Source organism: Euphorbia lathyris, chromosome 9 (genome assembly GCF_963576675.1).
Source record: "Euphorbia lathyris chromosome 9, ddEupLath1.1, whole genome shotgun sequence".
In the NCBI taxonomy this organism is placed as follows: Eukaryota; Viridiplantae; Streptophyta; class Magnoliopsida; order Malpighiales; family Euphorbiaceae; genus Euphorbia; species Euphorbia lathyris.
Genome location: NC_088918.1, coordinates 15,254,648 through 15,267,518, shown reverse-complemented (window position 1 = coordinate 15,267,518; position 12,871 = coordinate 15,254,648). Strand labels below are relative to the sequence as shown.

Genomic DNA, 12,871 nt, shown 5'->3' with positions numbered 1-12,871 from the left:
AAAAGTTAAAGATTACAAAAAGAAAGAGATGCATTTATAGCATCCTAAACCTAATTGGTAAATTACCTAAAGGATAATCACATATAACTAAACATAATAAACTTAAAAATGGTAAAGATAAGGGATAAAGGTTATGTGGGTAATTAAGTCTGGGGGCAAAATAGTAAAAAGTAGGGACCCAGAATGAAATTAGCCATAAAAGGCCAAAATCCCGTTTTGCTGAAAATAAGGGTGACACGGCGTGTCACATGGGTGACACGGCATGTCACCCTTTGAGAAAGTTTCTGGACTTTCTTTTCCAGTTGACACGGCGTGTCACTGGTGTGACACGGCGTGTCAGCTGGAAAACAGCTTCCTCCCTATTTTCCATCCCGTGTCGCTAACGTCGGAGCAATCGGCGATTTTCTTCGGTCCCGTGTTGGAGATGTCCTCATCATTCACTCTCTTGAAAAGGACTTCGCCCCAAGTCGCTCACGATATAATGATGATGCTTGCCGGATTTGAAGGGATTCCAAATTCTCAAATCGAAACAAGGTACGACTCGAGCTGAATTCAAGAAGCGCATTCCACATATCTCGGGATCCATCTTCACCACACACTACAATAAATTCATTCTATAATGACCAAATTTAATGAAGGTACATCTGCTACTCTCGCTAAAAATGCCTTTCTACATGGGTAAAAAATCACCCTCGCTAAAAATTATAATATTAACGACCGTAAATAAAAATTGTTGTTATTAATATATATTACTCTTGTTGTTGATATACCATTTATTAACCACACAAAAAAAAAACCGTCACTATTATTAAACTACCCTCCCAATAAGTTTTGGGGGTATTTGGCGCTAAAATAAACATTAAAAGTATGTATTTTTTCAATATTTTTTATATTTTATTTTGCTGAAATTACTCCCGCTAATCTAATTTGAGTCAGTGAAAACCTAAACCCTTTCGAGCGCTAATGAAATTTGCGATCCCAAAACCGTTTGGTTTCTGAACAATTGTTCAATCCCTTATCCCAATCCTTTAGCCTTTTTATCAATTCCTCCTAGATGAAGGATTCCACCCGCACCACCGGCAGCAACCGGCTATTACCATCTCCACCGCCCGCAACCCCTTTAGTTCCATCTCCTCCTCCTTTACCGCTTTATAAGAATCAGTGTCGAAGCACAAGAAAACCAATTCAAGCCGACATTCATATCACTCAGGTACTTCGATTATTTGTTAGGTTTACGCTGACTGCTTAATACTCTGTTTTGATTACTAATTTTATATGTGTTTTGAGCTTAGTTCTATGTGTTTTAGGGTGCCTCAGAGGGTTCTGCACAGAGAGTAAAGAGATTTTGTAGCGGCCTCGTCAATCTCTGTTACAGGTAATCAATTTATCCTCCTAATCGCTCTACATTCTACTCCCAATAATGCTGTTGCTTAGCTCTGTTTAGATCATGGTTTTATCGTCACTTCTATGGCTTCTTAGTTTTTATTTCATTTGTTCAAATTTTAACTGCTTTTAGGTTTGACTAGCTTCATTCTTCATATTAACATTGTTTTTAGGTGAATTTGTGGTCTAGTTCCTTTATATTAAGAAACATGAGGCTATGCTAGCAGATTCAATTTTTATTGTGACTGTACATCTTGATTTCTAAATTTGTGGCTGGGGGACTTTTTACTTGAATAGTTAACTGAAGCACTCTTTAGATAATCAAATATGTTCTTTCTCTAGCTAAGATACAGAGCATACATTAGCTTGAGATTTTGCATATAATTATATGTATAAGTGCTTTGTATATTATGTGTTTCCATCTTAATTATCTAAGCATTATTGAGGACGAGTGTTGTTTTAAGATAAATGAAACATAGCATGAGGTTTCTAGAGCTAGAAGAACTGAAGAGAATAGCAATCATATTAGATCAATTAACTTGGAAAAGTCGAAATACCAAATTTTCCTTCAATTGATGTATTAGGCTATTTTTATGTTTAGTTTTAGATGTTTCCTTTTTTTTTTTGTGCGTGTGTGTTCCTGCAGGATACTTGACCCGTAAAAGCTTAGCTGCTTTTTCTCAAAAATGCTGGGAGATCTAGTATTGTTAAAACTAGACTTTACCTAAATCAGGTTTGCAGTTCAGCTGATATTACACTTTAATGAAGTTTATAATTTTCAGGCGGATGGAGTCACATAGTAATTTAAGTGGAAGAACCATTAATTTTGGAAGAAACATTAATTTTCTATTGTTCACTTAGGTAGTTAGACTGTTGAAGTTTAGTGGCAATTTCATGTCTAATAGTTAGAGTATGGTGTTCTTGTTCCCTGTATAGAAATTTATAATCTACACATGAACCTAACTATTCATTCTTGCAGCATGACTATTATGACTAGTTTAGTTACTGGAACCAGTTCTGTATAATAGAACTGGTTTACTACCAGTCTGTTATACAGAACTATGAATCAACGACATAAATTGCTAATAGCTTCTTTATGGGCTCAAATATATACATGGAAGAAACAGTTGAGGTAAAAAAGAACTAAATAAATTATAAAACACAAAACGATCATCTTTTTATTACTTATCTTGATCAGAGACGCATATAATCCTTGATTAATGAATATTTAAGTAAAAAATGTATTCGAATCTGTTACTGTAGTTAGTGATCTGAACTGAGACCTAACCTGAACGAATAAAAATTACTGGATGGAACCAGTTCTGTATAACAGAACTGGTAGTAAACCAGCTGTTATATAGAACTGGTTAACCTTCTTTTGTCATTAGTGTAGCCTTTCGTGTCATCCTTCTCTCTTGAGGTATGTTAGTTAAGTTTTTGCATTTCCATAATTTGTAGTCACGGAATATCTAATCTATTCAGAAAATAATTGTATCTGAGATTTTCTTTTTGTTGGTATACTAGGTTTTGAAGCTGCTTAATTGTTAAATCCAATTGCACTACTAAGTGTATGCTGATGTTAAATTGAAGTCCACATAAAATAGCATTACTTCTCCGTGTTTGAATTGCAAATTGGGTTCTTTCTTCTCTTAACAGGGGCACTTATTTTCGTACCTGTAATGGTTTCCCTGGCTCTATCAACTAATATTTGTGTACCCACCATGTGTTTGATCTGTTTCCTTTTACAACTATGAAATTTAATTATTTGATTTTCAAAGATTATGACACTTTTTTTGGTCCTTGACTAATGTTGCCGTATGGAATCGAGTATTGGATTGATGTAATTTATTTTTCTTTTCATCATGATATAATTGCAAAGACTAATATGTTCTAATGTAAATAGTTGCAAAGACCACTTGTCTATAAATTTAAGTGGAAGAACTATATGACTCTAAGGAAAATGACGGTTTGTTTTATGGTTTCTTTTTACTTCTCAGTATCTTGCACACCAACTAAAATATTTAGGAAATTCTAAACTTAATTTTCTGTTAAAGAGTTCAGATACTGAAACGTTTTCGTCTTTTGGAAACGCGTTTCAATCTTTTTATATTTTACATATATATGTTTTTTTTATCTGGTGTGCAGTGACGTTGGCGATGTTGGCGACTGATATCTCTTGAATTGTTATCTCAGATATGAGGAATGAGCCAGAAGAGTCTGAGATTGAGGTAAGGAATCATTAGTTATCTGATTTCTAAAATGTAACCAAAAGTTCCCTTGTTATCTAAATGTATGTGGAATGATTGGACAGGAAGGAGCAGATGAGGAGGTTGAGAACAATAACAACGAGGAGATATTAATAAAAGAGAAGGAGACAAAAGAAGCATAAATTGGCTAACTGTTGGAGGTTGGGTAATTGGAGGCTTCTTAATCCTATGTCAAATTACATTTAAACATATTTGGGAAGTTTAATGCACCGAACAATGAAAAATTAAGGACCCCTAATGTTTTTTTCAAAGCTTCTTGGCATATAATGGAGCTTGGGAACTTGTAATATGCCGTGGAACTAATTGTTGTCATCTTTTCCAAATCTGTTCATTTTTTCCTCTCCATTTTGTTAGCTCAAAGACACAGTAATTATTACAGGAAGAAAAGAAGCAAAAGGCCTAAACTGTTTTTAATTATCTGCCATTGATCTCCTTCATTATTGTATCTGCGTCCACTTTCCAAATCTCTTGTATTCTCTCTGACCTTGTTCTCCATTTAACCATTGAATCGTGTTTCTAAGAAAGCTTACTTTGGTCAAGTGGATTAGAAGCAGAACAATCCCACCAAATTTCTAGGTAAAATCCTAATTATACCCCCTAGTGTTATTGATTAATTGCCAGTTAATTATTAGCATTTGATCCAGGTTTTGACTACTGCATGTTCGTGTTGTGTATTAGAAGCGGAAGCTGAAAACAACAATTCAAAGTTCAAGGTAAATCCTTAATCATAATTAGATTGAATGGTTGCAAATTAAATTACTATTGTCAATTCTGATCCAATTCTTATCAATTTGCCTAATTTTCTTTTATCAGGTACTTGGTTTGACGAATACAAGAACATGCAATTCAATTTCCAGAGAAATGGGTTCTGGTACAGTTGATCAGTTGGTCAATACTTTTTCTTCTAATCCGAGCTTAATTGCTTTTGCACAACTCTATTGTGACCCTTCATCGAATAGCAGGTGAGTGTAAAGATCTTCCTGTCTCGTTTTAATGCTACCATTATGTCACATGATCCATGTTGTGTTTGATCTTCAGCTTAGTCACATCTGATGGTTTGTACACTAATATCCTGCTAGTTGATAGATGCATATTTGGATGATAGATAATTTGTCAAATATATGGATCTAGAGATGGAAGACATATTGAAAAAAAAAATCTTTAGTTTGTTTTATATTATTGTCAATGAAGATGGTAAACTTGAAGGAAATTTGCTCAAGGTTGGGACCATGTCCCAATTGCTTTCTCTTCACAATGTCTTGAAGGGTCTGAGTACTCAGGCTTAGAATATATTCAGCTTTGAGAAGTCATTGCTAATTTTCAGAACTATTTGTGTTTAAAAATTCTAAAATTTGTATAACCAGTTCGGCAGACTTGCATCTTGAATGCCTTAATTTATCTATTCTTAGCAGACTTTGTTTTGTCAGACAAGTCTGCACTGGTATCCTATGTTGCACGGACACGGATACGGTATCCGACACGGACACGGATATGGGAAACGTCATTTCTATAAAACACAGGACACGGAAACGTATCGGACACGCGATACGTGATGAATCCGACGTGTCCGTGCATCATAGCTGGTATCTAATACTTTTGTTTAAAAATTCTAAATTTGTATAATCAGTTTGGCAGACTTGCATCTTGCATGCCTTAATTTATCTATTCTTAACAGACTCTGTTTTGTCAGACAAGTCTGCACTGGTAATGTTTCTGATACAAACATTTAGTTTTATCAGAGCTATCTCATGATCACGAGATAATATGATATTCAAATGCAATTCATAGATTTCCAGTTTTATTAGTATGCAATATTAAAATCTATTAAGCTAAAAAAATGCAAGTTTTTCGAGCTTTTGTTATTCGTTTAACAACCTAAATCTTCTCTTTTGGCAGCGAGTAACCTCAACTCAGCGTTTAGCTGAGAGTCCACTCCTTGATGCGCATAGCCATGGCCCTAATTCTTTAAATTATCAAAAGTCTAGCATTATCATTTGGATTGTTCTTCTGAGAAGAGATTTTGAACAAATTATTGAAGTAGCTTTCCAGACGTAATGGAGGTTGTCTATTCATTTGATTCTATCATGTTATGTACGAAATAAGTTGATTTGTTTTACTATATCAGAAAGAATAAGAACACATTTGGGTTCATAGTTTGGCACTTCTGTTCTCAATTTTGTTAAATGACAAATTTGGTCATATTTTATTGAATTTATGTTTCAATTATTGATTTTGTATTTATTGTGTTAAATATTTAGATAACTATTGTGTCAGCGCATTAATTCGTGAAATAATTACCGATTTTGTAGTTGGAACTATCATTCCATGAAAACGTTATAATAATGATGTTTATTTTCTCATTAAAATGTTATAATAACGACGACGATTGCCTATTCACTCATTAAAATGTAATAATAACGACGGTGAATTGTTGAAATAGCGATTGTTTATTCACTCATTAAAATTTTATAATAACAACAGTGAAGAATAGAAAAAACGACCGTATATTCACTAATTAAAATGTCATAATAACGATGGTGAATTATGTAAATAACAACCGTATATTCACTCACTAAAATGTTTTAATAACGACAGTGAAATTTGTTAATAACGATGGCCATTACTGTCCTAATTATTGAGCAGGAAGGGTAAGTTGTATACCGTCGTTGTTTAGTTTTAACGACGAGATACGGTATACTGTCGTTAATACCTTTAACGTCAAAGGTTTTAACGAGAGTCGACGACGGTATATACGGTCGTTATAATTTAATAACGACGGTATTTATATAATTAACGACAAGATTAACTCTCGTTATAGACCAAATTTCTTGTAGTGACACTAACTTCTCCCCATATTTCAATTCGATTGTTATCCCGGCTCTCATTCCCCGTGATACTCGTCTCCCAATCTCTACCGGCATCGAATGGTATATCTTTGGCGAAGCTTGTCAAACCACTTCCTAGCAAGCTCAAGCACACTCATATTAGCTCCCTCCTCACATTGGGTTAACAATCCCGGAACTTCAAGACTTGCCACTTCGCTAACTTGACCACTATTCCACAAATCTTGAATTTCTTCCATCTCCCCAATACTTCCCGGGAAGCCATTCCCCTTCAATAAGTAATCCATGAAACTCACCTTCTTCACTACAAGATCACCCCTCATGGACTCCCCATAGGATATGTTCTCTCTCCACATACATAACAAGGGCTCCAACACACTTATCTCAACAAAACACAAGAGAATAAGTTCAGATTTTACCAAGTGAAGGACTTGATTCCTTTGCATATGGCATGTGCTAGGCATCTTGGTTCTAACAAAAGGCACTATGGAGTAACTTTCATTCTTCTCCATAGAGCTCAACTCACTATGTGTAGGACTAGGTGCACTATCCCCCGGATCCCATGCTATGTCATGTGGTGGCTTCCTTTTCTCGCTAGGCACTAGCACCCTCATCATCAAACATACATAATGCTCATCGGCATAATTATCACCTTCATAAGCCTCATCCTCATCATCATCATAGGCCTCCTCATTTTGGCTCCACCCATCATCCTCCAACTCATCATCACAATGGAATCTCTCTTCCTCATCTTCATAAGGAGCCTCATGTTGATCCCACTCAACGTGTCGAAGCTCATCCTCATCATAATAGACCCCATCTTCACCATCTTCATAAGCGGCCCCATATTGGTTCCACTCAATTCGTCGATGTTCATCCTCATCACGGTAAACTCTATCATCTTCATCATAATCAAACTCATTTGCACTATGACAAAGTTCACCATCCTCACGTATTTCATCTTCGGAAGCGCCCTCTCTCTCTTCAACCTCATCCTCGAATTCGCCTTCATAGTCATCACGTTCCCCATTTCTTTCTAGTTCATTCTCGGATTGGTTCTCCTCTTCATCAATCTCCCTTTCTAACTCTTCTTCGTCATGATCGCATTCAAATTCAATTCCCTCTTCGTCCATGATCCATCTTTTCCCATGACCTCTCATTTCCTCCCACTTCTCCCTATAGTTCAAGCCGACTAACTCACATGCCAAGCCACCCGACTCACAAGACATGCTACAACCCGATATGGTCGAACCACCAACATCTCTCCCATCACCATAGCCATCAATCTCCACACATAAACCAATTTCATCTTTCTCCTCAAAGAGATTAATAAGCCCAAACTCCTTCTCCCCCTCTTCAAGGCAAATATCCTCAATGTCCTTAAGCATACATATGTAGCTATGCTTAAGAGGCATTTCATCAAACACTTGGGGAGCATCAATTGCTACATAGTTTTCCCCAATTTTTTCACCTACAAAGATTCCTTCCTCCTCATCCACATATAAATCCACATTCTCATTCACAACATCATTATCAAATAACCCAAAATGAGAATCTAATTCACAAATAACATCACCAACATCCAACCTCTCACTAGAAATAAATTCATACATAACTTCCAAATGAGAATTTGACAATGTTGTGTTTACCTCTTTCTTGTATAATGGAGGAAAAGTTTGGGATGAACCTTGAGGATGCAAAAGAGAGGTTTCCTCATCTCTTTTTCGTTGAGCTCGACGTTGTCGGCTTCGTTTATTCTGGTTTCCTTTTTGTAGCCTTTCCAACTCTTCTTGCTCCCACTCCTCTCTTATCTTTCTCACCATTTCGGCATACTCAAGCTCTTGCTCCCTTGCCTTGGCTAGACAATCTTGAAAGCTTCTCATAGTGGTTTTGAGGCTTTCCCATTTCTTGTGGGCGGTTTCTTTGGCTTCACAATCTTCAAGGCTTTTGGTGGTAAAACTCCATTGGATCATTGTCGAAAAAAGTCTCCGTTTAGGAAAACGATCGGCTCTGATACCAAATGATACGGATCGGTCTCGGGACGTGTTAGTTTTAATCTTAAACTAACAAAGAGTTTCTTCACAAGCTAAACTTGTAGGAGTTAATCCCGGGTTTCACGGACTAAACCGTAGGAATAATGAAATCCCCCATGGTTGAAGGTTGAAAACCTTAACACAAAGCTTCAAAGAAGAAGATATAATTTCAATTTGATAAAAGTTAAAGATTACAAAAAGAAAGAGATGCATTTATAGCATCCTAAACTTAATTGGTAAATTACCTAAAGGATAATCACCTATAACTAAACATAATAAACTTAAAAAGGGTAAAATGGTAAAGATAAGGGATAAGGGTTATGTGGGTAATTAAGTCTGGGGGAAAATAGTAAAAAGTAGGGACCCAGAATGAAATTAGCCATAAAAGGCCAAAATCCCGTTATGCTGAAAATAAGGGTGACACGGCGTGTCACCCTTTGAGAAAGTTTCTGGACTTTCTTTTCCAGTTGACACGGCGTGTCACTGGTGTGACACGGCGTGTCAGCTGGAAAACAGCTTCCTCCCTATTTTCCATCTCGTGTCGCTAACGTCGGAGCAATCGGCGATTTTCTTCGGTCCCGTGTTGGAGATGTCCTCATCACTAAAACATTTTAATTTTGAATCAAATTCAAATTAAAACGTCTTTAAATAGGCAGACAAGATAGTTTAGTCTAAATTAAAATTTAATTATCAACTTAGCCATGAAGTCAATAATATTTGACAAATTTTTAGTTATCCCAATTGATTCTATTTAGCCTAATTTATCAAATATTATTAGATTCGATATTAAGTTAATATCTAAATTTCAATTTGGATTACACTAATCTTAGCGACTAATCTTTCAGAATCATATTGACTCTTATTTTTATTTTTCATCCTACTTTATGCAACAAGTTTTAATTAGTTTCAGAAAAGATGCCGCAAAAAAACACACGTAAAAAATCTACAAAGTTCTTAAAACTGTAAACGACACTATTTTATATTTGCTATGGAAAAGAAACAAAAACTAAGAAATGTGTATTTGCCTGTTTGCGTTAGAGCATCTACAATGGGGGTTAATGAAAAGCTCATTAACCCCCAAAATTAATATAAAACATTGGGGAGAGTTTAATAAACTCTCCCCATGATCATACCGCTTGGTCTGTACCAAGCGGTATGATCAACTCAAAAGCTGCCTCCTTGGCAGCTTTTGAGTTTTTTATTATTTTTTATTAAAAAGTTTATAATATATTATTAAATTAATTTGTGTTATTGAGTGGTTGTAGTATTATCTATTGGAGAAGATATTTTAATGGTATGAGAGTTTATTAAATTGGTCTCACATTGATGATGTATCCTAATTATTGAGTGGTAGTATTATTCATTAGAGATGCTCTTAGTATTATGAAAAAGAACCCTTACGTTTTTTTCGTAATCCTAATATACGTAACAAGTTTTTGTTTTGTTTGTTTGTTATGCAACAAGTTTTAATTAGGGTTTAGGAGAGCGCCCATGTAATGAAACTTAAAATGTTAACTGAAAACCGTAAATGGCACTGTTTCCTTTGATATGGAAAAGAAGAAAAACGACGCCGTATATATATCTTGGGCAAAATTTATCCTTTCGCGTACAAAAGGGAAATAGCGCGGAAGAATCTATTTCTCAGTTTTCGTGTTTGTTTCGCGATCCTGAATTCGACATAAGCTTCGAAAAAATGCTTGGAATAATGAACTAATTTATTAAGGATTAATTTCCAATATAACCCCTGTGGTTACAAGTTTTGACAAATAAATACCCGTGGTTTGATTTCGAACAAATAAATACATGTGGTATGCTCCATTTTTCAAAAATGCAGAAACAGAGAAGACACGGGTATTTGCCTAAATTAAGCATTTGTTTATGGTTTGTTATTGCAAAAACATCCAAACCACGGGTATCTATTTGTAAAATATTCAAACCACAGGTATCTATTTGTAAAAACATGCAAGCCATAATAATTTATTTGAAAAACAGAGTGTACCACGTGTATTTATTTGCTCGAAATCAAACCACATGTATTTATTTACCAAAACTTAAAACCAAAGGGGTTATATTTGAAATTAACCCATTTATTAAATATTAACATAAATTTCAATTTGAGTCGAACCCAGGACTCTTCGTCAACAATAGGGATGATTTTAGAACACCAAAAACTTACCTAAACAAGGTAATGAAACCTAAAAGGTAACCCTAAAACTGTAAACGGCAGCGTTTCGTTTACTATGGAAAAGAAGAAAAACGATATATATATATCTTCTGCAAAATTTATCCTTTTGCGTACGAAAGGGAAATAAGGGCGGGAGTATCTATTTCTCCGTTTTCGTTTTCGTGTTCGTTGAACAGTTAACACGAAAGGCAACTGAGGAATCGCGATCCAAAATTCGACATAAGCTTGATTTGTAAGCTTGGAATATGGTTTGATCTCTGGCTTTAAAGATATAAAAAGAAAACATAACTCAATCCTGATTTCTGAAGCAGTAGGATGAATAGTAATAAGAAATATTATAATTCCATAACCAGAAACTTGAATTTACAAATTACACGGAAGGAAGAAATTAAGAAGAAGCAATACAACATAAATTTCTAAAATCATCCTTCACTAACAAACTTAGAGTGTCCTTATCGTTGTTGAGAGCCTTCAATATCTGATCGAAGAAGTCGGCCGAGCAATAAATCCTGAGAGGACCATCGGTGTCGGGTTCAAGTTCGTCTTCTTTGAACACGGCTAGAATACTGTACAAAACTTGAGGGGAACGTAATACCGTTTGACTTCACTGCCTTCATCCCCGACCAATATAGCCGCACAATTTGATGGACCTAACAAATATTTCATCGCAACTCTGATCAAGTTTTTGACTGCCATCTTCCTTCGGTGATTGCTGAGAAACGAAAGATGAAGTAGTAGTTTATTTGTAGCAGAGAGAGGGAGAGAGAGACGGCCTATTAGGTTAGGGTTTAACGGTGAATATTAAAAAAGATGTATTTATAGCTGGAAACTTGGATTAGGTAGAGTAGAGGTTTCGTAATTAAGATCTAACAGTAGTAGTAGATTAGAATAAGGTTTCTCCAACTATCGTTGCTTAAAGGACCCTCTAATCTATTTAGATTTTCTTTTACGGATAAAATCTTTCTTATTTCATATAGTAAATACGCAATGTTTAAAAAAAAACGATTGCCAGATTAAATTTCTTGTTTTAAACTAATCAGATGATGATCTCTGCTTGAGGAGTCAGTCAATCTATTAACTATGATAGTTGATAAGTGCTAAAATTAATTGACTCTTATCTAGCTATGATTAATTTCCATTTTGATTTTGTAAGCATTTTCTTAATAGATTGGCGTAGACATTATCCAACCGTCACTATAACTGAACCGTTACTAAGGGACCGACCAATGGCCACAAATTTACTAATAAAATTGGCTTAGTACATTGTTTACCATTGAATTTGTTAAAGGTTAAAGTTAATTTGTTTTAAAGATTTAGAATCACGAATTATAATTTTATTTTTTTGGTTTAGATAAATTAAAATGTATATTATTTTAAATAAATTTATGGGACAAATGGATCAACGTTCAGTGCGCCAATAGGTCACTTTAAACAAACTGATATGGTAAATAAATGATTTTAAACAAGTTGAGATGGCCAAAGAAACCCTTTATAAATTTAGGATTTTGGAACAGTTTGGAAGCTCTTACTGAATTAAGCCAATAAATTCCTTAGCTTCACTTCTGAATTTAGATTTATTTACGGCCCTTATTCCAACTATAGGTCCCGTCTAGATCCATATCCAATAGATCGGGGTTTGGAAGATAGAAAATAACATGATGCCCAATTTGCTCAAAACTCTTTTAAATGTGTCTATTTTTAGGTTATATTTAGGGTTTATAAAAATAGAACCATGAATTCGATTATATTTATTATGCAAAAACATTTTGTTTAAGGTCAGATTACGTGGCTAGGTTTAAGATTTGATTTTCAAGTTTCAGTTTGTCTAACATCAATATCAATATCGCGCATCAGACCCTTGTTGTTTGTTAACCACAAATCTGTAATCTAATTAGATTAGGAAGATTATATTGCATTTGTACACCACAAAATTCACCATAATGCTAATTAATTCGATAATCAGAAAGTGACTTTTACATTTAGAAAGAAGAAATAAAAGTAAATATCAACCCTGTAATCCTATCTCTTAGTTCTGAATTCAAAATTATGGTTGACAAACAAGAACAAACTCAAATTATATATGTCCTACTTGAAGTGTCAAAGCCTCCACTTTATGATGGAACAAGTCGGTAACATCGGTGTTGGGGTCTTGTCAGTGGC

The 12,871-nt window shown here is 34.9% G+C and overlaps 1 long non-coding RNA gene across 3 annotated transcripts; it reads left to right on the top strand.

Moving 5' to 3' along the window:
- Positions 1 to 916: 916 nt before the first annotated feature.
- Positions 917 to 5,817, top strand: LOC136206320 (uncharacterized). Of its 3 annotated transcripts, XR_010676245.1 has the most exons (8): positions 917 to 1,210; positions 1,308 to 1,375; positions 2,030 to 2,116; positions 3,529 to 3,611; positions 3,695 to 4,226; positions 4,295 to 4,363; positions 4,464 to 4,612; positions 5,547 to 5,817. It is a non-coding gene; the product is annotated as an uncharacterized lncRNA (long non-coding RNA). The 3 variants fall into 3 exon arrangements; XR_010676244.1 differs by lacking the exon at positions 2,030 to 2,116; XR_010676243.1 differs by lacking the exon at positions 2,030 to 2,116 and having other exon boundaries at positions 1,293 to 1,375.
- Positions 5,818 to 12,871: the final 7,054 nt, after the last annotated feature.